The sequence below is a fragment of the Hyperolius riggenbachi genome, chromosome 8 (genome assembly GCF_040937935.1).
Source record: "Hyperolius riggenbachi isolate aHypRig1 chromosome 8, aHypRig1.pri, whole genome shotgun sequence".
NCBI classification, from domain to species: Eukaryota; Metazoa; Chordata; class Amphibia; order Anura; family Hyperoliidae; genus Hyperolius; species Hyperolius riggenbachi.
In genome coordinates, this window is record NC_090653.1 from 273,612,244 (window position 1) to 273,639,288 (window position 27,045).

At 44.7% G+C, this 27,045-nt stretch overlaps 1 protein-coding gene across 1 annotated transcript in view; it reads left to right on the forward strand.

Annotated features, from left to right (window-relative positions):
• The window catches only part of CFAP77 (cilia and flagella associated protein 77), a 268,445-nt gene that overhangs the window by 33,593 nt on the left and 207,807 nt on the right, over window positions 1-27,045 (forward strand). The window lies entirely within an intron of this gene.

A 27,045-nucleotide genomic window follows, 5' to 3' on the forward strand; every position in this document is an offset into this window, starting at 1 on the left:
ACTACTTCAGCCAAATAGATCAGCAGGGCTGCCAGGCAACTGGTATTGCTTAAAATGAAATAAATATGGCAGCCTCCATATACCTCTCACTACAGTTCTCCTTTAAGTGAGAGTTGGAGAGAGGACCAAAGGAAGAGGAAGCAAGAAAGTCTCTGCACGCTTTGAAACCAACTTTATACATACTGTATTGAATTTGGACAGGGGTCTCTATTTCCATTGGCACCTCTCGCTGAGGAAAAGCCAGGTCTTGCTCAATGTTTTATTACAGGACCCGCTCTGTATCGGTTTACATAATTTATTTTCTTACAGCCGTGTTAATTATCTGTGCCCCCTTTCCTGTTGCTGGCAATTAGACGGCATTATCTGGCACTAATGACGGCTTGTCGTTGAATCCTGACTCCGAGGAAAGGCAGCTACAGAGAATTACAGGTGAGCCATCAAGGGTCTTTCAGGCTCAGCTGAGAGTTTTGTCGGCAATTAAGCGACAGAGTCTCTGTGTGTTTTTAAAAAAATATTTCTAAAGCACGGGTTGACCTGAAAAAGATTATTCCGTTTTGCTTAGCTGGTGACAAGCTGAATTCCGTTATGGATTCTTATGTCTCTCTCCAGGGCTCCAATGGAGAAATAACCCAAACATACATTCGCTAGCATCAGTAAGGCCTCTTTTCCACGAACTGTTGAGCTGTGTGCTCAGCAAGCAGTTGCCAGGCAGCAGTGAGCAGCTACCAGGCAGCGACAAGCAGTTACCAGGCAGCAGTCAGCAGTGAGCAGTTGTGAGAGTTTGAGAGGCATTTCATTGCCTAGAAACAGTGGAAAAGAGGCCTTAGGGTACGTACAGACATACGATAACGATCGTTCGTTCTGAACGACGAATGATGTTAAAGGAGGTATCGGCCGATTATCATTTGAAGAAAGGCTACTTTGAACATCGTTCGTGTACGAACGATCTTGGAGCGAGCGTTGCGTGCGCAACATGATGTATAAACTGATTTCAAACACAAGTGTCAAAAAGAACTGTTTGAGCATGTGCAAAGCTTTGAGAACGAACGATCAACGACCGATTGTTGTACAGACATTACTTTTTGAACGATGGTCGTTAGAAAAGATCTGGCAGAATGGATCGTTCTTTACCAACGACATATCTCGTTGGTCGGTCGTTTTAATGATCGTTCGTGCACTTTTTACGAACGATCGTCGGGCAATGCCGTCGTTAACGATCGTTTTAAACGACTATAGTCGCATGTCTGTACGCACCCGTAGAGTCCTGGGCCCGTATGCAATTCACTTTTTCTCTTAACCTGCCTGGCGTTCTATTAAGATCGCCAGGCAGGCTGCGGGAGGTTTTTTTTTTAATAAAAAAAAACTATTTCATGCAGCCAACTGAAAGTTGGCTGCATGAAAGCCCACTAGAGGGCGCTCCGGAGGCGTTCTTCCGATCGCCTCCGGCGCCCAGAATAAACAAGGAAGGCCGCAATGAGCGGCCTTCCTTGTTTTGCTTACATCGTCGCCATAGCGACGAGCGGAGTGACGTCATCGACGTCAGCCGCCTCCGATCCAGCCCTTAGCGCTGGCCGGAACTTTTTGTTCCGGCTACGCTGGGCTTAGGAGGCTGGGGGGACCCTCTTTCGCCGCTGCTCGCGGCGGATCGCCGCAGAGCGGCGGCGATCAGGCAGCACACGCGGCTGGCAAAGTGCCGGCTGCGTGTGCTGCTTTTTATTTGAGCCAAATCGGCCCAGCAGGGCCTGAGCGGCAGGCTCCGGCGGTACTGGACGAGCTGAGCTCGTCCAGACCGCCCAGCAGGTTAAAGAGGAACTGAATATTAAAAAAAAAACAAAGTGTTTCACTTACCTGGGGGCATCCACCAGCCCCTTGCAGCCTTCCTGTCCTGCGCCGGTGCTCCACAATCCTCCATTCTTCCGCCACAAGCTAGTTTCGTTATTGTTGATGCGGCGCCTGCGCGGTAACGAAACTAGCTGGCGGCGGGAGAATGGAGAATCGTGGAATACCAGCGCGGGACAGGAAGGCTGCAAGCGGCTGGCAGAAGCCCCAGGTAAGTGAAACATATTTTTTTTTTGTAGTATCCAGTTCCGCTTTAAAGAGACTCTGAAGCGAGAATATATCTCGCTTCAGAGCTCATAGTTAGCAGGGGCACGTGTGCCCCTGCTGAACCGCCGCAATAGCGCCGCTAAACGGGGGTCCCTTGACCCCCAAACCCCCCACTGCGACACTTGGTCGCTCCTGGAGGCAGGGCTAACGGCTGCAGCCCTGCCTCCAGTCGCGTCTATCAGCGGCGCATCGCCGCCTCTCCCCCGCCCCTCTCAGTAAAGGAAGACTGAGAGGGGCGGGGAAGAGGCGGAGATACGCGCTGACAGACGCGCGTGGGGCAGGGCTGCGGCAGTTAGCCCTGCCCCAACCAGCAAGCGCTCCCCCGCATTACGGAGGGGATTTGGGGGATCAGGGACCCCCGTTAAGCCGCGGGATAGCGGCGTTTAAGCAGGGGTACAGGTGCCCCTGCTAAGTCTGAAGCAAGATTTATTCTCGCTTCAGACTCTCTTTAAGTTTTCTCCTAGGAGATCATTTTTCAACGTTTAAAATATTGTCTCAGCATTCTGCATTTAAAAATTACCAAAAAGTAGGTGGAAAAAATTACTGCCAAAATTGCTTTTCTATTTTCTTGCTGGCTGGTGGCATTTTATTGATAAGCTGTGACAATACTACCTAGGAGAAAACTTGACTTGAATAAGGGCTCTCATTTCATTTTTAAAACCAACATAGTAAAATGATAGTGAAGGGAATAGGTTAGCATGGGAACAAATGTCATTTTCTGTTCCAAATAATTCAGTTGATGCACAGATTATGCAAACCTTGTATGCAAATGTATGCGGCTGGGTGCACACAAGGCAGAAACGCTAACGTAGCGGGAAACGCTGCGTTTTTGCTGCTAATGGAAATCTATAGGCCGCAGAAAAAAACACATTTAGAAAACGCATATGCGTTTCTATGCGTTTTACAGTATGCGTTTCGCAAAATGCTGGTTCTGCTGCATAATATGCAACGGGCATAATGAAAGTCAATGGGAATGCAATGGTATGCATTTTTCATGCGTTTTTTTATGCGTTTTTGTTTTAAAAAAAAAAAGTTTACTGATGCATTTTCGCTTCCTGTGGTCTTTCTAGTCATTTGCATAAAATGCGTAAAAACGCATGCAAAGCGCACCGACAACGCAAACGCACAAAAAGCGGGAAAAAAACACAACACACATACCAAAAAATGCTACCTTTCACGCTATGTCATATTTGAACCCAGCCTCAAGCTTGAAAATGGACCAATCAAATTTTACCTCAGCAGGATATGACTGGTGCATGTTCAAGCTGGATACATTTGCATAATACTGCATCAACTGGAAATGATTTGCATCTCATTGACCATTCCTGCTAAAGATTATTAAACCAAGATTTGAGACAGTGACAGCCTGACAGGGCACAGACAATTTTCTTTAGAACTTTTTTTCATACATAAAGTCCATGGTGGTCTCAGAAAGTGTAAAACTGCTGCTAAGATGAGGGATTAAAGGACCGCTATTGCGAAAATTGTAAAATTTAAAATACATGTAAACACACACAAATAAGAAGTACGTTTCTTCCAGAGTAAAATGAGCCATAAATGACTTTTCTCCTATGTTGCTGTCACTTACAGCAGGTAGTAAAAAAGTGACATTACCAACAGGTTTTGGACTAGTCCATCTCTTCATAGGGGATTCTCAGCATGGCCTATCTATTTTTTTATATATATATATATATATATATATATATATATATATATATATATATATATATATATACGCTTTTATACATACATAACCCATACGCTCTGATCGATCCCACGCCGCCATCCTCCGCTGCCCACATCTGCGTATTTCTCCAGCAGCTGCTGCAGAGATACGCAAACAGCGCACTTCACTTACATCAGACTGGCTCCGACTGACGGAACAGCGGGGAGCTGCGGGCAGAGGAGGATGGCAGCGTGGGATCGATCAGAGCGTATGGGCCTGGAGGAAGCCCCAGGTATGTATAAAATCTTTATTTTTTTTCATCTATGGTTCCCTTTAAAAAAGATTTATGCAAAGATGCTGGTCAGCCTCCCTGCTCGCTGCACACTTTTTTCGGCAGTTGGACGGAGCAACAAAACGAAACAAAACCATGAGAATCCCCCATGAGGAGATGGGCTAGTCCAAAACCGTTCGGTTCTGTCAGATTTCTACTACCTGCATGCATTTAAAATTTTACGATTTTAGCGATAGTGGTCCTTTTTTTAAGGTTACAGTGGACTACAAAGAATATTTTCTTTAGAACGACTTGAGATATGTAAAGGGTGGATACCTTACAAACAAACACAGAGACAACGGGAGCCCAGGTGGTGCAGTAGGTTCAGGCAGTCCAAGTAATCAATAGAAGAAGTGGGTACTCACAAAATACAACCAACCAATAAAGTATGTGGAGAACAACCATCTCCACTCGGATACAGGCATCTTTGCTGTGTTTAGGTCACTCTCTCACAATAAAGAATAGAATCTGCTGGCTACACGGAGCTGTCTGATGGCGCCCAGCGAAGATAAAAACGTTAAAATTTAAACAAGAAGTGGCTTACCTCAGAGATGATGCAGAATATGGAGAAATTACGTTTTTAGCACGATGGCATTTTGTGAATACATATGACTCATTTGCACTTAATATTTGGCTTTGATTGCGAGCTAGCACCAAAACTTGGCCTGATGAAGTTAGTCATATGCACTCACGAAATGCGGTACCGTAGTGCAAATAAACTCTCCATATTCTGTGTCATCTGAGGTAAGCCACCAGTTTTTTAAATGTTAAGGAATTTAACATTTTATATTTCCTGGGTGTCATTGGAATTTTCGTTAGAGCTCTTTTCATACATGGAACCCATGGTGTTCTCAGAAAGTGTTAAACTGCTGCTACTAAAGTTTAAAAAAAAATACATTTGGAAAGGTGATATATTGTTATTGGTATGCTGAATTTGGCAGGGAAGCAAGTATGCAGAGTTTAGTAGGGAAGCAAGTATGCAGTGTTTGGCAGGGAATCAAGCATGCAGAGTTTGGCAGGGAATCAAGCATGCAGAGTTTGGCAGTGAATCAAGCATGCAGAGTTTGGCAGGGAATCAAGCATGCAGAGTTTGGCAGGGAAGCAAGCATGCAGAGTTTGGCAGGGAATCAAGCATGCAGCATTTGGCAGGGAAACAAGTATGCAGAGTTTAGTAGGTAAGCAAGTATGCAGTGTTTGGCAGGGAAGCAAGCATGCAGCATTTGGCAGGGAATCAAGCATGCAGAGTTTGGCAGGGAAGCAAGCATGCAGCATTTGGCAGGGAAGCAAGCATGCAGCATTTGGCAGGGAATCAAGCATGCAGAGTTTGGCAGGGAATCAAGCATGCAGAGTTTGGCAGGAAATCAAGCATGCAGCGTTTGGCAGGGAATCAAGCATGCAGCATTTGGCAGGGAAACAAGTATGCAGAGTTTGGCAGGGAAGCAAGTATGCAGAGTTTAGCAAGAACACAAGCATTCTGAGTTTGGCAGGGAAGCAAGTTTGCAGAGTTTGGGAAGGAAGTAAATATGCAGAGTTTGGGAATGAAATAAGAATGCAGAGTTTGAGAGGGAAGCAAGTATGCAGAGTTTGCAACAGCTGAAAGAAGCAGTGCAAGCGTACATATGGCCACAAAGAGTTGACAAAATGAATGAAGTAAGTATGCAGAGTTTGGCAGGGAAGCAATCATGCAGTGTTTGTCATGGAAACAAGTATGCAGAGTTTGTCAGGGAAGTAAGCATGCAGAGTTTGACAGGGAAGAAGGCATGCAGAGTTTGGCAGGGAAGCAAGTATGCAAAGCTTGGCAGTGAAGTGCACATTTATTATTCCCAGGTATGACTATTTGGTACCATGCTTTGCTTCTGCACCTGCTATCAGGCGTTTCCAGTCAAACATGTACTTCTGCTTCTGATGACCTCTGAAAACTATGGCCACTATTATTCTACATGCGCTACATTTAAAGCACACGCCACAGGCCCATAACCAGTTTTCTTGTCAGTTTAAGCATCTTATATCGAACAGCTTTCATACAAAATAATACTAATCACAACTTCAAAGTCTTCTTTTTCCTTTTCTTGTCACATAACCGTCAAGAAAGTGGAACAGCGAAAGGGGGAAAAAATTCCCTGTGAGGCCTGTGACACGGCAGTGATTGCTTTGCTGACAGTAGCGTTTTGCAGGCGGATGCGAGTTACCTGACAAAGCGTTCTTCAAAGCCTGCCTTTAAAGCACAGATTTTTATCATACATTACTGACAAAGCTCACTTTATCCTTACAAATGACAAGGATTAGAAAATGCTTTCTCTAAACGATGAAATTACCTCACAATTCCTCACAATTTATGGTGGTAAATGGACTATCTTCTTAAAGGGGGTCACCCAATTTACTCACTTAATTTAACAGCATGTTGGACCCCATCCTACCCCTTATTCCCGATTGGTTGAGACTGGTTCCATGATCTGCAGATGACAGGTGCTACGTTATACCAATGCAAACATTAATTTGCCAGTGATATCTAGGTGTAGTACTAGATGTTTTCTACATATTATTATTTATTGTATTTATAAAGCGCCAACATATGGTGTCATATAGTCAGCCAATCAATCATGAATTCGATCTGAAATGAAGGCTTTGGCAGGAAGTCCAGTGTTAAGACTCATACACATGCTCAGTGTGTGTTGCCCTTAAAGCGACACTGAAGCGAAAAAAAATTATGATATAATGATTTGTATGTGTAATACAGCTAAGAAATAAAACATTACGAGCAGAGACATAAGTCTAATATTGTTTCCAGTACAGGAAGAGTTAAGAAACTCCAGTTGTTATCTATGCAAAAGAGCCACTGAGCTCCACGACTTTCAAAGTCGCAGAGAGCTCTGTCTTCTGAAGCTTGTTATCTCAACTGTCAGTCACTGTATTTTCTTTTTCTCAACAGAGGACGGGTCAATAGTTCACTGGCCTGCTTTGTAAAATCATTTAGAATGCTGAGTAGTGTGTAAAATGTAAATATTAGAAAATGATGCAATGTTGTAAAAAACACTATATTACTGAAAATAAAAATATGAGAATATTTTCTTTGCTACTAATGTTCTAGTAATTATCCGTACTACACAACCAATTAATTATATAATTATTTTTTTCGCTTCAGTGTCTCTTTAAGGCCGGTTTCACACTGCCAACCAGCGCTGTGGTGCGATGCAAGGGTCGCATTGCACCGCAACACCAAAAACAGCCTTTGAGGATTTCTGCGTTAATATGGGGTAATCCCCGTTCTGGCATCAGGCCAGGCAGGAAGTCCGGCTCTCTAGCGCTCACTTCCTGTGGCCAAAAGACGAATTGCATGGAAGTGTATTGACAAAACACGCTTCAGTGCATGTGCTACACAAGTTCGTGTGGTGGCCTTTTTAAAATATCTCTGTCGCAATAGACTTGCCTTCAGAGTCTGTGGTTTCATAAACTCAGTCAGTCAGATGATTTTTGTACCAAATCCAGAGCCCTGGTAAGTATTAGAGTGAGGAGTCGGAGCTATGTTGGGTACCTAGAGGAGGAGTTATAGTCGGAGTTCGTGGTTTCTTTAACTGAGGAGTTAGAGTCGGAAGATTTTTGTACCGACTCCACAGCCCTGGCTACCCTGCAGTAAAAACAGGGTAACGCAACGTCCCAGTTTGAAAGGGGCCTCAAGGTCCACTATAGTGAAAAGTTGTAAAATGTAAAATACACGTGTATAATACTGGAAGTACATTTCTCCTTAGATTGTAAGCCTCTGGCAGGGTCCTCCCTTCCCTTGTGTAGTCTACATGATCGTGTGCTCCTTTCCTATGACCAGCGCACACTTGTATTACTGGGCCTACCTTAGGCCCGGTTCACACTTGCGGTTGTCTGCCAAACGGACCGGATGACCTGACCGGATCCGGACCGGATCCGGATCGGAACCGTACGGTTCTGATCCGGATCCGATCCGGATCCGGTCAGGTTGCATCAGGTGTCCATCAGGATGCGATCCGGATCCGTTTGGCAGAAGTAACGTAAAACACCAAAAAAAATGTTGGGGTCTGGGAGGTCAGCAGAAGGGGGACCTGTGGAATCAGGCCCTCTGCTGTTTAGCACTCACCTCCACCTGCGACATGCTGCCAACATCTCCGGATCCGGATCCAGCTGTGCTGCTCCACTCCAAAATGCTTGCCCATGTGTCCCCAGCCAATATCGCCGCAAAAATCCGCATAGGAAGTGGGGTAGAACATCCGGATTTCTCAGCCAGTGTGTTGTGCGGCCTCCGGTTCCCATTTGTTTGTATTGGCCGGATGGTGCAGTCCGGCTCCGCCCCGGATACGGCTGCCGGAGGGGCCGGATGAAAAAATAGCGCATGTTGGAACGGAGGCCGGAGTCCGGATCCGGCCCGGATCCGGTCCGGCTCCGGTTCTGCAGAACGGACCCATGTGAACGGACGCATAGGCTTTAATTGCTATGCCGTGCGTCCGTTCCGTCCGTTCTGCAGGCGGTGCGGCTCCGGCACGGCGATTCCGGAGGGCCACCGCTAATGTGAACCGGGCCTAACAGGCTCATAATCGCATGATCATGCATTTTGTACTGTTTGCCTTGTATAGCTTTGTCCTATGTTGTATATGTTATAAAACCTTGTTACATCTGTCATCCTTTGTATCATTGTATTCTTTACCCTCCCTGGAAAGGATCTATACAAAGATGTAGGTCAGCCATCCTACTTGAATGCACACTATTTTGGCTATTGGACTGATCATCTGTTGTTCTGGAAGTGCTTTAGAAAATTAAGAAAACCCAGAGAATGCTATATGAGGAAATGCACTAGTCCAAAACCTGTCAGATTTTTACAATTTATTGTAAGTGACAGCTACATAGGAAAAAAATACATTTAGGCCTTGTTCACATTGCATTGCGCTCCCACTCTTGCCCGCACTGAACGATTATTATTTTTCTTTTCAAATCGCTCTGCTTGTTATAAGTGCTTTTATAAGCGTTTTTGTAGAGCAATTATTTAAATCACTACGTGACGTCAGTCAGGAAGTGATTACTTTGCCTCCGCGAATGAATAAATACAATGTATTTATTCATTAAAGCGCTGGGGAAATCGCTATACAAAGTGCTTTTTCAAGTGCAAATCGCCCTGAAAATGGTCCATGCAGCGCTTTTGTCAGCGGCAAGCAAATGGAACGCCACAATGAGAACTATATCATTGGACAGCATATTGTAAGCGCTTTTAGGGCGATTTGTACAAATCGCCTGCGCTTAAAAAAAATCCAAATAATGCCTCTAGTGTGAATGAGCCCTAAAAGTGTATTTTACTCTGGAACAAATGAACATTTTATACACATTTTGAATGTTTTCGCGATCTTGAACCTTTAAAGCACATCTATCACAAAAAATGGTAAAATTGAAAATATATACATTTCTTCCAAAGTAAAATTTATTACAAATTACTAATTCCCTATGTTGCTGTCACTTACAGTAAGTAGTGAAAATCTGACAGATGTGACTAGTCCATTTCCTCATGAACTTTCTCATGGTAGTGGTTACCAGTGGCAAGGTAAATAAGAATGCAGTGCGCTAGTTTGCCAGGGCTGTTCAGGGATCCGGCGTGTTAAAGGATTAACAGCTGCATAGCTTTGACCTGCATGATTTGTTTCCAAACGAATGACAACGTCAATCCCAGAATAAGATTCAGATGAATTGGGCCCCTAGGCAAGCTAGCGCTGTGTGCCCACCACTGATGGTCTCCTGGCTTTTTTTTAGTAAGATTTGAAGGGGGCTAGTGTCCACCAGGCCCCTAGACTTTCTCCAGGCCCTAAGCAACTGCCTAGAATGGATGGTCAGTTCAAAGGGGTAAACTGATTGTTGCTCCAGTTCCCTGATAGATTTCTAGGTTTCAGATCGGGTAGATGCCGACCATTTGCCTTGAGCACAGTTTGTGTTAGCAGCAGCCAGCTCCTGTTTGCTAAGTAAAGAAAGGGAATCTGTTGTAGTGCAGTTTGACTGTAATTCCTCTTCAATTGTGTTTTGTGCAGAAGGATTCGCGATCTTGGATTCTAAATCCCAAAAGTGTACCAAGATGATGTAGCATAGGGAGCCAGAGAGCATACTCAGTGTCAAGGAAGTGAAACCGGACTGGCCGGTTGTGGCTGAATAACCCTTATGCTTGTGCCAGCAGAAACTCTTTGTCCCACTAACTGGGGATGGGGCATGTGGCAAGTCTCCTCTTTCCTCCAGGCTGTCCCCTCCTCATGCTCAGCTGTAACTTCCTGCTACTTAAAGTGAACCAGAGACGAAGCACCCTCATGTATTTTACCATATACTGTATATCAGTGGGAACATTAGAGAAAACACCTACCCTGCTCTCTGCTTCATCCTTCACTGCTCAGCCTGTTTGTTATCAGACCTGATAAAATTCCAGACTGAGCATTCAGTCTGGCTTTGCTTAGGAATCATTATAGCGGAGTCTGTCTTCGCTGATGTCTTTGCAAGCCCAAGCCTGCCCCCTTGTGGCTCTGCTTTCTAGTTCTGTGTAGTACTTGCAGCATCACAGAGAGCTGTGATGAGATGGGAGGAGCTGCTAATGTAAGGACATATTGAAAAACATTTTTTTTAAATCTATATTTGTTAAGCTACATGCACACAAGGCACGGATGTCTGCAGTTGCATGGAGACAAGCAACAGTCTCCAGCAACGACAGTTGTATACAAGCGACGATTGTATACATGCGGCAACAACCTGTCTGCAACATAGCGGAAACTGTTGCTCAGCAACTTCTGTCGCAGGTTCAATGAGCTGTCGGACTCACAAGAGTTGCTAGAGACTAGCATACACACGACCGCACCGACTTGAGACTAGCGACGGTTCCTGCAACAGCTGTTGCCGGCGATTGGCCAAGTCAATCGCCTGGCGACAGTTCTGATTAGCAACAGTTCCTTGTGTGCGCCTCATATGGCCCATACTCATGGGCAACTTTTTGGCATGTCGCTAGCACACGGGAGCGTGTGCGCGACATGCCGGCGACAGCTCGTCGCCAGGTCCTCATACACACGGCGGAGGGACCTAGCAACTGATGCGGCAGAAGCTGTCGCTGTTGTCCCTCCCCCCCCGCCGGAAGCGCCGTCTATTTGCTATTATGTTGCTGTCGCTAGTCCGCATACTCACGCGGACTAGCGACAGTTGCGGTGGCGACTGTCGCCAGGCGATTGACCGCGCCAATCGCCTGGCGACATCAGCGACGGGCGACAGTTCGGGTGCGCGCCCGTGTAACGCCGCATACTCACGGGCGACCTGTCGCCGCAACACGCGCGCGCCGCATGTTGCGGCGACAATTGTAGCCCGTGAGTATGGGCCATTAGACACGGAGGACCTGTCGCCGCAACATGCGCGCGCCATGTGTTTCCAGCAACAGTTGTAGCCCGTGTGTATGGGCCATTAGTCATAAGAGGTTTTTAGAACTGGAAATTTCATTTTGCACACAGCCCACTAAATAATATGCTTTCCAGATGAACTGTGTTTTTGCATGGAGTTTTAGTAAAAAAAAACACAAAAAAACGGCACACCAGAGTGGCAAAAATACCAGGTATACAGGGAGTGCAGAATTATTAGGCAAATTAGTATTTTGACCACATCATCCTCTTTATGCATGTTGTCTTACTCCAAGCTGTATAGGCTCGAAAGCCTACTACCAATTAAGCATATTAGGTGATGTGCATCTCTGTAATGAGAAGGGGTGTGGTCTAATGACATCAACAACCTATATCAGGTGTGCATAATTATTAGGCAACTTCCTTTCCTTTGGCAAAATGGGTCAAAAGAAGGACTTGACAGGCTCAGAAAAGTCAAAAATAGTGAGATATCTTGCAAAGGGATGCAGCACTCTTAAAATTGCAAAGCTTCTGAAGCGTGATCATCAAACAATCAAGCGTTTCATTCAAAATAGTCAACAGGGTCGCAAGAAGCGTGTGGAAAAACCAAGGCGCAAAATAACTGCCCATGAACTGAGAAAAGTCAAGCGTGCAGCTGCCAAGATGCCCCTTGCCACCAGTTTGGCCATATTTCAGAGCTGCAACATCACTGGAGTGCCCAAAAGCACAAGGTGTGCAATACTCAGAGACCTGGCCAAGGTAGGAAAGGCTGAAAGACGACCACCACTGAACAAGACACACAAGCTGAAACGTCAAGACTGGGCCAAGAAATATCTCAAGACTGATTTTCTAAGGTTTTATGGACTGATGAAATGAGAGTGAGTCTTGATGGGCCAGATGGATGGGCCCGTGGCTGGATTGGTAAAGGGCAGAGAGCTCCAGTCCGACTCAGACGCCAGCAAGGTGGAGGTGGAGTACTGGTTTGGGCTGGTATCATCAAAGATGAGCTTGTGGGGCCTTTTCGGGTTGAGGATGGAGTCAAGCTCAACTTCCAGTCTTACTGCCAGTTTCTGGAAGACACCTTCTTCGAACAGTGGTACAGGAAGAAGTCTGCATCCTTAAAGAAAAACATGATTTTCATGCATGACAATGCTCCATCACACGCATCCAAGTACTCCACAGCGTGGCTGGCAAGAAAGGGTATAAAAGAAGAAAAACGAATGACATGGCCTCCTTGTTCACCTGATCTGAACCCCATTGAGAACCTGTGGTCCATCATAAAATGTGAGATTTACAAGGAGGGAAAACAGTACACCTCTCTGAACAGTGTCTGGGAGGCTGTGGTTGCTGCTGCACGCAAATGTTGATGGTGAACAGATCAAAACAATGACAGAATCCATGGATGGCAGGCTTTTGAGTGTCCTTGCAAAGAAAGGTGGCTAAATTGGTCACTGATTTGTTTTTGTTTTGTTTTTGAATGTCAGAAATGTATATTTGTGAATGTTGAGATGTTATATTGGTTTCACTGGTAAAAATAAATAATTGAAATGAGTATATATATGTTTTTTGTTAAGTTGCCCAATAATTATGCCCAGTAATAGTCACCTGCACACACAGATATCCCCCTAAAATGGCTAAAACTAAAAACAAACTAAAAACTACTTTCAAAAATATTCAGCTTTGATATTAATGAGTTTTTTGGGTTCATTGAGAACATGGTGGTTGTTCAATAATAAAATTATTCCTCAAAAATACAACTTGCCTAATAATTCTGCACTCCCTGTAGTATTTATTTTGTAAAATCTATCAGGGGATATGTTTATTTTGTGCCAAAGCATTCATCTCTGGTTTCCTTTAAAGAGAAACTTTGACCAAGAATTGAACTTCATCCCAATCAGTAGCTGATACCCCCTTTCCCATTAGAAATAATTTCCTTTTCTCAAATGGATCATTAGGGGGGGGGGGGGGGGGTATGGTTATTATTGTGGTGAAATCCCTCCCACAGTGTGATGTCAGGACCATGCTCCTGACAGTTTCCTGTCTGTGAACCTCATTGCGTTATGGGAAATAGCTGTTTACAGCTGTTTCAAACTGCCAAAAAAGCAAGCAGCATCTACTTCCACTGGCATCACCTGCCAGCAGTAAAAATGTCACCATGTGATAAATGTCAGAATGTAAATCATGCAAACACTGACTAAATCATTTATATATAATTATTGTAAAAATGAAGCACTTTTTTTATTACATTATTTTAACTGGAGTTCCTCTAGCGGTATGGACGAGCTCAGCTCGTCCATCACCGCCGATGGCTGCCGCTCAGGCCCTGCTGGGCCGATTTTGTTCAAATAAAGAGCAGCACACGCAGCCGGCACTTTGCCAGCCGCGTGTGCTGCCCGATCGCCGCCGCTCTGCGGCGATTCGCCGCGAGCAGCGGCGAAAGAGGGTCCCCCCAGCCGCCTGAGCCCAGCGTAGCCGGAACAAAAAGTTCCGGCCAGCGCTAAGGGCTGGATCGGAGGCGGCTGACGTCAGGACGTCGGCTGACGTCCATGACGTCACTCCGCTCGTCGCTATGGCGACGATCTAAACAAAACAAGGAAGGCCGCTCATTGCGGCCTTCCTTGTTTATTCTGGGCGCCGGAGGCGATCGGAAGAACGCCTCCGGAGCGCCCTCTAGTGGGCTTTCATGCAGCCAACTTTCAGTTGGCTGCATGAAATAGTTTTTTTTTAATTTAAAAAAAACCCTCCCGCAGCCGCCCTGGCGATCTTAATAGAACGCCAGGGTGGTTAAGCATTACCTGCACTCTGCATGCAGGGGTTGCGTGTGGCCGCGTATAGGTGGTAATGTGTTTGGAAGGGTGAGTGGAGTAAGGCACAGAGATTTTGTGAATAAATGTAATTACTTTTATTAAATTGCAATGTGTTTCGTGAGAGATAGAACCCTCCCTTCCTCAGGCAAATAGCAATATAGATATAGAAAGTGTTTCTGTTGCTGAAACCAGGAAAATTACCGTAAAAAAAGTGAAAGCTGAATAATTTACTGCATTCCACTATATGACAGCTATGAGCCTATTTATTAGCTGACAAAATGGCTGCCGTACTCTACCTCAGAGACACACCTGCTCCCCTACGGCCCCTATTACCCCAACTCACAACATGGCTACCTACAGTGTGTGTAGGCCAGAGGCACGCCGCGGTATCCAGGCCCGCTCTCCTGCACCGCATTCATTAAGCAAGTTTACCTACTCTATTGTGCATAGGTCTGAAGACGCTCCTGCAGCAGGGGAGAGAGAAAAAATAAGGGGAATGAAATACGGCCGGTTACTTATTTATAGCTCTTGGTTGCCGCTGAAGCCGGCTGATAGATTTTTCCTGTTTTCTAAAGGAAATGAGTACAAAAGCCAGTACATTTATTTTTGTCAGTCACAGCGTTCTCATCTGTTCTGTTTAACATGCCAGCCCCCGAAAATTATCTCTGGTGTTGTCAGGAAAATGGAAGGAGATGATATGAGGAGCGCGTGTTCATTTGTCGAGGACAATTCCTCATAAAGTATCGGCGAGAGAAGATGAAACCATTTATCAGTAGAACGAGGGCTCATCATTTGTGGGGACAGGATTGTTTTGCATTGTGATAACACGCACACACAAAAAAAACCCGCAGATTTTATTTTCTTGTGGGAACCCAAGAAAACCGGAGACATAATCAAACCACAAAAAGGCGTCCGTGATTTGTTTGTCACCGAAAGTCATTTTCTGCTTTGGTTTTGGGATGTCAAATTATACCGAGGCGTTGAGGAATGGGGGGGGGGGGGGGGGGAGGAACTTGTTACTCCAGGATTTTTTTCTTCCTTTCTTTCTTTAACGAGGTATGCTGATATCAGTGGCGCTAGACAGCAATGTGTCTATATGCTAGTTATGTAGAGAAACTACCTAGCAGAGAGGCTGCCACACGTGTGGTCACAGTATTGATTGATAACAAGCAGGTATGATCCCTTTGAGGATGTGGTTGACTTGAGTTGGTGGTCTGCAGGCCACAAATTTGATTTTGAGGGGAACATTGATCAGAACAGCAATTCATGTCGTTCTACGTGCCACAAATAGGATGCACAACCTACTTCCTCTGTGTGGGTTTGTTTTGTGCATGGTGTGTGTGGTGTGCATGTATGTTTGTCTTTAAAGGAATACTGTAGGGCACAGTTCCCCAACCCTGTCCTCAAGGCCCACCAACAGTACATGTTTTGCAGAAAACCACACACATTCACAGGTGAGGTAATTAGTGTCTCAGCAGAGCTGATTATCTACCTCTGAGGATTTCCACAAAACATGCACTGTTGGTGGGCCTTGAGGACAGGGTTGGGGAACTCTGCTAGGGGTTCAGGGGAAAATTAGTTGAACTTACCTGGGATTCTAATGGTCTCCGGCAGACATCTTGTGCCTGTGCAGCCACTCACCGATGCTCCGGCCCCGCCTCCGGTTCACGTCTGGAATTTCAGAGGAACTCCAGTGAAAATATTGTAATAAAAAAAAAGTGCTTTATTTTTACAATAATTATGTATAAATGATTTAGTCAGTGTTTGCACTGTAAAATCTTTTAAATCCCTAATTTCCATTGTGACATTTATTACATGGTGACATTTTTACTGTTGACAGGTGATGTAGCTGCTGCATGCTTTTTTGGCAGTTGGAAACAGCTGTAAACAGCTATTTCCCACAATGCAACCAGGTTCACAGACAGGAAACTGCCAGAAGTACCACGGTCCTCAGAGTTTCTTGTGGGAGGGGTTTCACCACAATATCAGTCATACAGCGCCCCCTGATGGTCTAATTGTGAAAAGGAATACATTTCTCATGTAAAAGGGGGTATCAGCTACTGATTGGGATAAAGTTCAATTCTTGGTCAGAGCTTCTTTTGAATTTCATACTTTAAAGTCTGAAAACCACTGCACCTGCGTTGCCGTGTCCTCGCTTCCCCTGATGTCACCAGGAGCGTACTGCGCAGGCTCAGTATGGTCTGTGCCTGCACAGTACGCTCCTGGTGATGTCAGCGGCAGCGAGGACACGGCAACGCAGGTGCAGTGGTTTTCAGACTTTAAAGTATGAAATTCCAGATGTGAACCGGAGGCGGGGCCGGAGCATCGTTGAGTGGCTGCTTGGGCACAGGATGTCTTCGGGGGACCGTTAGAAGCCCCAGGTTAGTTCAACTCATTTTCCCCCTCATTTTTTTTTGCCTTGTGTGTGTGTGGTATACTGGTGTGTGGTGTATGTTTGGTGTGTTGTCGTCGTATGTGGTGTGGATTGATTGTGAAGTGTGTGTGTTAGGGAAGTTGTTTGCTGTGTGTGTGTGTGTGTGTGTGTGTGTGTGTGTGTGTGTGTGTGTGTGTGTGTGGTATACTTGGTGTGTTTCCAATAATGATCATCCTACAGAAGTACTGTAGGAAACCCTGCTTATTTCACCAGGGGGAGCACAGATGGGGAGACTTGGAAGGCCAGGCAGGCGGAGGCTCCAGAAATTTTCAATCAATTTCACTATGAAATTGATTGAAAATGTATGTACTCTGTGTGGGTAGCCAACGGATCCTTCTCTGATCAGAGAGATCTATCTGATGGTCAATCTGGTGACCATCTTAGGGTGTATGGATCACCACCCGATTGTGTATATCTTTCTTGTGCTGTTAATAAAGCTGTTTACATACTAAGGCTTGGACCCAACAAGATAGCAGAATGCATCTTGTGTTATTTGGTGCCAAGACATTAGCAGACTTTTTAAGTCCATTAAGTTGATAGTTGGAGTCTCCATGGATCAGACCTGTTTTTCCAGCATCTGCAGAAATTGGAGGACCATGGAAAAATGATTCATCACACCAGAGTGCCTTCTTCCAGTGCTCTATGGTCCAGTTTTGACAGTCATGTGTCCTTTCTAGAAACTTTTGGCATTGGTCAGGGGTCAACTTGGACACTCTTCTGTGTTGTCTATGGCTACATGGTAAGCTTTAATGCACTGTGTGCCTTAACACATTTCTCCCTTGATTAACATTTACATTTTCATCAGTTTGTGCTACTCTTCTTAAAGGAACCCTGAGCAGGTGCTAAAATCAAAATTTCTACTTACCTAGGGCTTCCTCCAGCCCACCGTAGGCGTCCTCCTGTCTCCTCTCCTAGCCCCGGCTGGTGGCTCCATTGTTGTACGACTTCTGCCTGAAATCATCAGGGCTGCTTCCCACTTGGCTGATACCAGTTATTACATCGGCCGTCTACGCGTCATCATGCCGGCGTGAGAGTCCTGCGCATGCGCGGTTCTCTAATATTGAACTGCGCATGCGCAGGCCTCTCACGCCAGCCGACGTGATGACGGATATCAGCCAAGCGGGAAGCAGCCCTGACGACTTCAGGCAGAAGTCATACAATAACAGAGCTGCCAGCCAAGACCGGGAGAGGAGGACGCTGGGGGACCTCGCGGCCTACGGTGGGCTGGAGGAAGCACCAGGTAAGTGAAAATTTTGATTTTAGCACCTGCTCAGCGTCCCTTTAAAGATTGGCCAAAACAGATTAGCCTTTTCCACCCTACACGTATCAATGAGCCCTGAGTAATCATGACCCTGTTAAGTTCACAAGTAGCCCTTTCTTAGACTACTGACTACTGCATGCTCCCCACTATCCCACAAGACCTGATATTTTCAAGGTGCTCTGACCAGGTCATCTAGCCGTTATGTTGGGGAGTAGGACACGCAATTCAATAAGTGATGAGCTGAAATTTCACGGTTTTGTAATTTGAAATTTGTAATTGGAAATTTGCAATTACGACACAAAATTGTAATTTGTAATTATCAGTAAATTTGCAATTTTGTAATTCGTAATTTTATGTTGTAATTTCCCGTTAAATCATAGTTTCGTGTTTAATTTCATGTTATTTGTAATTTCTTGAAAAACAAGAAAATTACACGAAATTACGGGTAAATCGAAATCTTGATTTCTTGTTTTACATAAAAATTTGTCCCGAAACATACTCGTCGCAACTATGAAAATTTTTGATAAATTTGAAAATGTAATCAAGAAAACGATCGCAAATACAACATTTGTTTTTGACCATAATCATGTAAAATTTTACATAATTTTTCATGATTATGATTGTTCCATTACGATTGTAATCCTTATTACAAAAAATATGTGAAATTTTGTGAAATCGTTGTTAACATATTACGATTATCACCAGATTAAATTTCCCATCCGATGGACAGGTAATCTGACAGGAAGTTGCATCGTGTGTACGTGTCCAAACAGCTCCCAATCGATAGCAGGGTTGATTTTCCCATGATAACTTTGCAAAATTAAGCCTATTATCGAACAGGAGCAGATCGGACATGTCGGAAATAATAGCCCGATTCCCGGCAATTGGAGAGGAAATTGCATTGTGCATATTTAGCATTACCACTTGGGTCTTCTCAAAGTTACTCTTTCCTTTACACTTGCCTTTTTTTCTTTCTTCTAACACATCACCTTCAAAACTGACTGTTCAGTCTGCCTAAAATATCCCACCCTTGACAGGTGTCAATGTAACAAGATTATCATTATTATTCACTTCACCTGTCAATGATTTTAATATTGTGGCTGATCAGAGTCTATGAATATTCTATATCCAACTCCGTCAAACTGGAAACATTAGAGTGATGAGCAAGAAGGGAGGTCACTCTCTAGTCTTGTGAAATAATAGTCCTCCTGAACCACCAGGAAAGAAAGATATTATTGGACATGCAGGTCCAGTAAAAAAAAAAAGCCAGCCTGAAGCAATGGTGGACAATTCTGCAATAGTTTGGAACAAACCTCCCAAGATTTCCAGGTCTAGGAAAAGACTCTAGAGGTAAAGGAAAGCGGGCTTACTGGACCAACTGGAAAGCAGGAAGGAAAATTGAATATTTCTCTAAAAGTGTCCATATGCACCTCAATGGCAACCTAATCAATTATCTAATCAATTATTCTAAGATCGGCACCTCCGTTGTGGCTCTGGTCTTCTGGGTCCCACTGGGGGCGGTGGGCTGGCTAGGTCCCTCTGCGCATGCTGCGGTGCGCTCGTGTTGCCAGAGGCATGTGATGCCTGCGTGGTGATCTTCTGCGAGTGAGGGGGTGTGATCCCGGTTGTGCTGGATTGTTGAGTAGGCACCCTTTGATTGATATGACAGCTGGTCTCTGGGGGGCGGGCCACTCATGGGGTGGGGGCGGGGCCACTTGCAGCAGGGGATCGGGCCAGGCAGGGTAGAACTAATTTACCGACTTTTTTTTTTTAATTTTGTTTGTTTTTGACACCCCACACCTCCTTGAAGGTTGGGAACCTAGGAGATCTCTAGCTTAGATAATTTCACCATGGGAATTTCTTTTTTCAAACAATGATGTAAACAAAAGTCCCAAACAAGAGTGTGACAATGATGCCAGGCATAACGCAGTTCAATGGCTATTGAGTATGAAATAAAGAAGAGAAGAAAAAAAATATTCTTCTCGGTAATCAATCAGGTAGCAGCGATTGATTTACACCTTGCACCGCTTGACCTCTCTCAGATTTCAGTAGAACTCTGATCAAAATATTAATAAATACTAGTACAGCGCCACCTGGTAGGCTCATTTCCATATAAATTTATGTGACGAATAATCGTCCCACACTTAAAAGTTCTTCACCCGTTTTAGGTTCATAAATTCGAAAATTGGAAATTGATTGGAAGTTTGTCTATCGAGTTTTTTTTTTCTAATAGATCAGTGGCAACTTTAATCAAAGTGAAGAAATCTTTCGAAAATATCAACCTAGGTGCGGCAACCTAAATGCCTTCATATAGGGCCATTTGTTCCATCATTGTAGTGCCATAGTACATTGAAACTATGTAAGATTAAAAATTCCTTCCAGACTTTTTCGCCAACCGTCATCTCCATCATGGTCCACCAGTACAAAAATAGATGATGCATACAGTACTTTGCTAACCACCTGATTACACAGAACATTTCATCTGGTGGGCTGATGTCGGCCTACGTATGACTGGCTTAAGAAGCCCTGTCCACAACTAGATACATTACAAAAATAACAATAGCTGTTTCACCGGAGATCACAAACATCTTCTCACGCTTGGGAGGTTTTTAAATCTCAATCTTTTCCAGTACGTTGGCTGCAATCTGCTCAGCCAGATCCCTTTCACTTGTCCTCCTCTAAAGCACCCTGAGCACACGTCTGAATCCTAAAGAGTCAGGACAAGAGAGCGGACAACAGCGTGTTCCATACATCCAAACGTTCTGCTTGAATTAAGCCCTGAAGAGGGGGAAAAAATAACAGAAAGCAACAAAACAAGGGTTTACATCTGTGGAATCCCCCATTCTTGTACTGAGTCTTCTAAAATTGGAGCATTGTATTGATGAGACAATGCAGTAATCTGGCCAGCAGCAGGAGGGACAGTTGTCTGGAATAAAGCCTTACAACAGTGGTAATTAAAGCAAGCCTTTCTTACCCTTGTGACTGCTAATGAGACAGGAGGGTTAATTAAATTGTTGCTTTTGAGTTTATCCTTTTATGTCTTCTCCACTTGTCCTTATTAATGTTGTCTTTTGATCCCCATCTGACATCCTTGTCCTGGGACTTGCAGGGCTTTTTTTCTTCACCTTTTTAAGGATAATCTATTCACACCCCTCAAATTATTAAGAGAAGACGAATTGTAAAGACAGCAAAAACAACAAAAGCAGTAATAAAAATAGTGTGAGGTCCAGCGTAAGTTGCGTGAAAGATCTACAAACATACTTTTTGACAATAAAGCAAAAGTTGCTTTAGGTGATCCCTTCAATGGCTCGTCTGTTTTCTTTTTTTCTAAGTAATACAATTAATAGTTACAATAACTAAATCATTTTATTTCTCACTTTTGTCTTATTTCTTTTTTTTTTTTAATTTCAGTTTCCGTAAGTTGTTGGGATCATAAATACAAATAATAATACAAAGTATTACCATAAGATTACCATCATTATCTAATTGGTGTAAAACTGTAGGTCTATGATTGGTTTAGATGACAAATTAATTATTAGGTTAACACAGAAAAAGTGAAAAATGTATATAATAATAAATTATTTAAAGAGAATCTGTATTGTTAAAATCGCACAAAAGTAAACATACCAGTGCGTTAGGGGGCATCTCCTATTACCCTCTGTCACAATTTCGCCGCTCCTCGCCGCATTAAAAGTGGTTAAAAACAGTTTTAAAAAGTTTGTTTATAAACAAACAAAATGGCCACCAAAACAGGAAGTAGATTGATGTACAGTATGTCCACACATAGAAAATACATCCATACACAAGCAGGCTGTATACAGCCTTTCTTTTGAATCTCAAGAGATCATTTGTGTGTTTCTTTCCCCCTGCAGCTATCTTCCACTGAAGTGTCAGGCTGTTTCTTCCTGCAGAGTGCAGACAGCTCTGCCTGTATGTAATTCCTCTGTATGTGAAAGCCCAGCCAGCTCAGAGGAGGATTTATCCAGCTTTTAAAAGATAATAGAGAAGAGAGAAGCTGCTCTAATCTAAATAACACACAGGTAGTGTGCAGAGAGGGGCCTGGAGGGGGAGATGCATCACAGAACCACAACACTGAAGAACTTGGCAGCCTTCCAGACACAGGCCGACAAGTCTGACAAGAGAGAGATACGTTGATTTATTACAGAGATGGTGATAGTATAAAGTGCTGCAATAAGCCAGAACACATTAGAATAGCTTTTGGAACTTGTAGGATGATAAAAAACAGGATGCAATTTTTGTTACGGAGTCTCTTTAAAGCTTAAAAAAATTAGGACCAAACTGGGAAAGGGTTAAGGCTAACTACGCTAAAATAAATTATTTGATAGTAATCTTACGATTGTTTTTTTCACTATTACTGTATGTTTTGGAATATAAAACTCGCTTTTCTCCGCCAAAAGTGGGGGAAAAAGTCACTGCGTCTTATAGTCCAAACGCAGGAAGTTCCTGACTTGTGAGCGCCTGCCAATACCAACCACCAACCCGCTGCAATGTCGGGGACTCCCTGCACTGTGCCCATGCAGAGGAGCACACAGGGGGACAAACAGAGGACACGGGGGCACAAAGGGGAATAGAGGAGGACACAAGGAGGAAGGACAGAGGAGGACACAGGGAGACACAAGTGATACAAGGGGGCATGAGGTACAAAGGGGGCATAATCCACAAGATACCTCTTCACCATGGATAGACCAGGTTTAGTATATATATATATTTTTCCATTGGTTTTTGTCCTCTAAGTCTAGGTGCGTCTTATGGTCAGGAGCATCTTATAGTCCGAAAAATACGGTAATATTCTTTTTTTTTTTTTATCTGCTTAATGCACATTTTTCCCATTTCTTGGCTGCAATGCTGATGTTCTGCTTATAACACTTTGTAATTCACTAACATTTGGGTTATTTGTTTATTTATTTTTTGCATTGGCATCTAACCAAGTGGATGGTAGAAAGGTGTCGGCTCTTCATGAGAAAAAGAGAGAACACCAAGAGCCCAATATAGTGTAGTATGTACTGGTAAGGTATAATTGATAGAGTAATAATATTAATTTAATACTCACAAACCAGGGTTACCAAGTAGGCAACCACTGTCAAAGCAGGTGGGGAGATTGTCCTGACCCCACTCAGGATTAAAAAGTCGCTCTCTGTAGTTGGAGAAGGAAGGGTACAACCCTCCACCAAGGGTGGACTTGATGTAGATAATAAGATAACCGAGGCGCCAATAGGATAAAAAAACACTAAAAGAACTTAAAAACCCATCTTGGTAATAGAGGAGGCAGTGGTGGACTCACCCCCTCCAAGCAGAACACACGACTGTGGATTTTCAGTCAAAACAATTTTAGTGGATACTCCAAATAAAGTGCAACGCGTTTCACGGGATACAAACTCGCTTCATCAGGCAATAACAGATAGGAGTAAACAGCATCTGCCAGTATCATCAACACTGAGCGCTGAAATGCGTTGCACTTTATTTGGAGTATCCAATAAAATTGTTTTGACTGAAAATCCACAGTCGTGTGTTCTGCTTGGAGGGGGTGAGTCCACCACTGCCTCCTCTATTACCAAGATGGGTTTTTAAGCTCTTTTAGTGTTTTTTATCCTATTGGCGCCTCTGTTATCCTATTATCGGCTCTTCATGAGTGGTTGATGTCTTCAAGTGCCTCTCAAAAACACACTTTACATTTGCGTGCTATTTTTTAGGTATTTCGATGACCCGCTAGTGGTTATAAAATAGAGGCGTGGGGAAAATTGGGTGCCCAGGGAATAGCTGATAGTAGAATATTGGTATTTTGCCCATATTCTACTACTTTACTGTAATGGATAGCGGAGATGCTGCCGCGGAGACGGGCAGCATGGCGGCTATCTCCGCGTATCAGCCGGCGGCTTCGGCCACGCACTTACATGTTGGTGCTCTGCCTGGTCCTTCTATTGCACATAGATTGAGGGCTACACGCGCGCGCGCCAGGCGACAGGACCTTTATGCGAATAGAATGGGCAGGGCTGCCATCAGATATTTTGGGGCCCCTCACACATTATCAGGCCTGGGCCCCCCCTCCCTGGGCCACCCGCTGGTTGTTGTGCTTGCCCACTAGCCACCCCACCCCCGTGTCCAGTGCGCTGCGGTGAAAAATGTGCATGGCTCAGACACTGAAGAAAGCAGCATGCACAGCGTGATGTGGCCAAAAGTCGGCGTGACCATGGTATGTTGTGGGTGGAGCCAAATACTAGCAAAATACAGGTAGTCCCCTGTTAACAAATGAGATAGGGATTTGCAGGTCAGTTCTTATCCTTTATCTGTTCTCTTTTGTCCCCCTCTTTTCTTCATGTGCCTCTTTTGTCCCCCTCTGTCTCACCGCAGTTTGTGCCTCTTTTGTATCCCTCTGTGTGACCTCATGTTCCCGTCTCATCTCTTTTCTCGCCTCTTTTGTCCGCCTCTGTTCCCCTTGTGCCTCTTTTTTTCCCCTGTGTTACCTCTTGTCACCTTCTGTCTCAGCTCATCCCCTGCCCAAGCCAGGTATAGGTGCCCTCAGTATAGGTATTCAGGCATAGGTGCCCCCAGTATAGGTAGCCAGATATAGGTGGTGACCCAGTATAGAAAGTCCGCTGTAGTTGGCTCACTCATCTGCTCCCCACGTTCAAGTGAAGTCACTCTTCTCTTAGCGCTGGAACGCGGTGTGCTGGTTAGTGAGCCACAGGCCCGGAGCCAGCACGTGGCCCTTTCAGTGCTTAGGGGGGGCCCAGGGCCCCTAGAAGCCCGGGGCCCTTCACTGCAGTATCAGTTGTACCACCCCTGATGGCTGCCCTGAGAAGGGGAGTCAGCTGATCTGTCAGGTCAGCTGACTCCAAAAGCTATCTCGGATTGGCTGAGTGACTGGGGGGGCGCTGCGGAGCTGCTATGTATATATAGTGGTAGTCAGTTGTTCCGTGTCTGCTGTTGCAAATGCTAACGTGTGAGCGCTCAGACCTAGTCAGATCCCAAAGTGTACTAGAACCACCCAGAGCTGGGGATCCACACTTAGTCAGATTCTGTTGATAGCTTAAAGTACAAATTCATTGTATTATCTGTTATGACCTTCTGCTTCCATTGACTATTCTCCTGCTTACTGACTCTGTACCTCTGCTCATCTGATTCATGTTGCCGACCCTGCCTGAACCTGACAATGAATCAGTCTTCTGTCTTTGTACCTTATCTGTCCGTACGTTGCCTACTCTGCTTGTCTGACCTTTCTTACCTCACCTGTGGGCCTAGCCACTGGCGAGGGATCTGTGGCATTTCACCTGCTCCTCAGGTGAAGCCAAACTGCAGCACTGTCTGTAACACCTGCTCCTCAGGTGTCCCTTGGCTGCAGTGTAGTCTTAAACACCTGCTCCTCAGGTGATCAGCCTTAGCAGCACTGTCTGTAACACCTGCTCCTCAGGTGTCCACTAGTTGCAGTACAGTCTTAATCGCCTGCTCCTCAGGTGATCATCCTTGCAGCACAGTCAGTGGTTCCTGCTCCTCAGGTGTCCACTGGCTGCAGTATAGTCTTATCTCCTGCTCCTCAGGTGATCATCCTTTGCAGCACAGTCAGTGGTTCCTGCTCCTCAGGTGTCCACTGGCTGCAGTATAGTCTGAGTCACCCGCTCCTTAGGAGATCTCCTCTTACTCATTATTGTTGCACCAAACACTATCTCACATTGGTTGTCCCGTGTCTGGCTATACTAGTATTATTGGTGATTCTGCAGATCACCACATAATCAGGTATAGCATCTGTATTATTGGTGATACTGCAGATCACCAATAATCAGAAAATCTGTTTTGCTGACACCAATCGTTACATTTTACATTGGTGTTTTTCGTTAATATTGGTAAATGTTACCGATATTTTACTACAGCAAAACCTAATCCTATTTTCACACAGAACCCTCCCTCTATGATGCCTAACCTTAACCAGCCCCTGGACACCTAAACTTAACCCTCCTACGGCTTACCTTATCCTCCCCATACCTAAGGTTAACCACCAACCCTCCCCTCTGATGCCTAACCTTAAACCCCTCCTCCACACCTAACCTTAGTCACCCCCATCCCCAAAGCCTAACCTTAACCCCCCCCCACGGCTAACCTTAACAACCTCCCCGCACGCCTGACCTTAACCTCCCCCCTGCCCACCGACAATCCATCTCCTGGTGCGACCCTCTGGTTTTTTTTCCTTTTGTTCAATTGCCTATATTGGCCTGTTGCACAGGATATTGTGGTATTTTACAATATAATTCTGTCACTAACTTTTAGTAGTGCTGACCTATTGTTTATTGGTTGCATAGTCAGCATATGAGATAACGATGCGTTCAGTTACTATGTTAGGGATCAGAAGGTCAATAGATCAGCGCAGATGTGATGTTGTGCATCACGTGGGGCGAGTGGATAGATCAAAGTAATCAGCCATTGCTCAGCCAAGTTGATCCTCTGGTGGATCACTGGACAGGGGGGGGGGGGGCAGAGTCGTATCTAGAGGGGTACAGGCATGGCTCATGCCATGGGCGCCACAGCACCATGGGCGCCATGCCTGCCCCTTGTGCCTCCCCGTTACTCAGACCTCCAATCAGATTAATACGGTTAATTGGGGAACATAGCTACTTAACTATGTAGGGTGCACTTAGCTTAGTGTTAGAAAAGAGGACAAAGAGGGAGTAAGAAGACATTTCCCAGAAAGTAACTTCAGCAATACCTCGAGCTAAAATAACACAGTCAATCATAACACATGTACGTAAGAGAGGAGAAAGGATGTTGCTTTCAGAGGGGATGGGGGGCACAATTTCAGTGTTTGCCATAGGCTCCATGGGCCAGGTTTATCAAGAGTGTCTGAGACAAAATATTGGTAGTTTTTTTTAGAAATCTATGCAGAACTGTCTCAGGCATCTTAAGAAATCATTAGATAGTGCAGATTCCTTCTAAAGCTGTTGTAAAATAGGAGGAGCTAGGAAGGTGTCTCGGGCAGTGCAGTGTGTGAGGGGAATTGCTGTTGCTCAGGTAACCAGCACACCAGCTGTATTGATAGCAGCAGGCTCTGAGGAGGAATTCAGCAGGG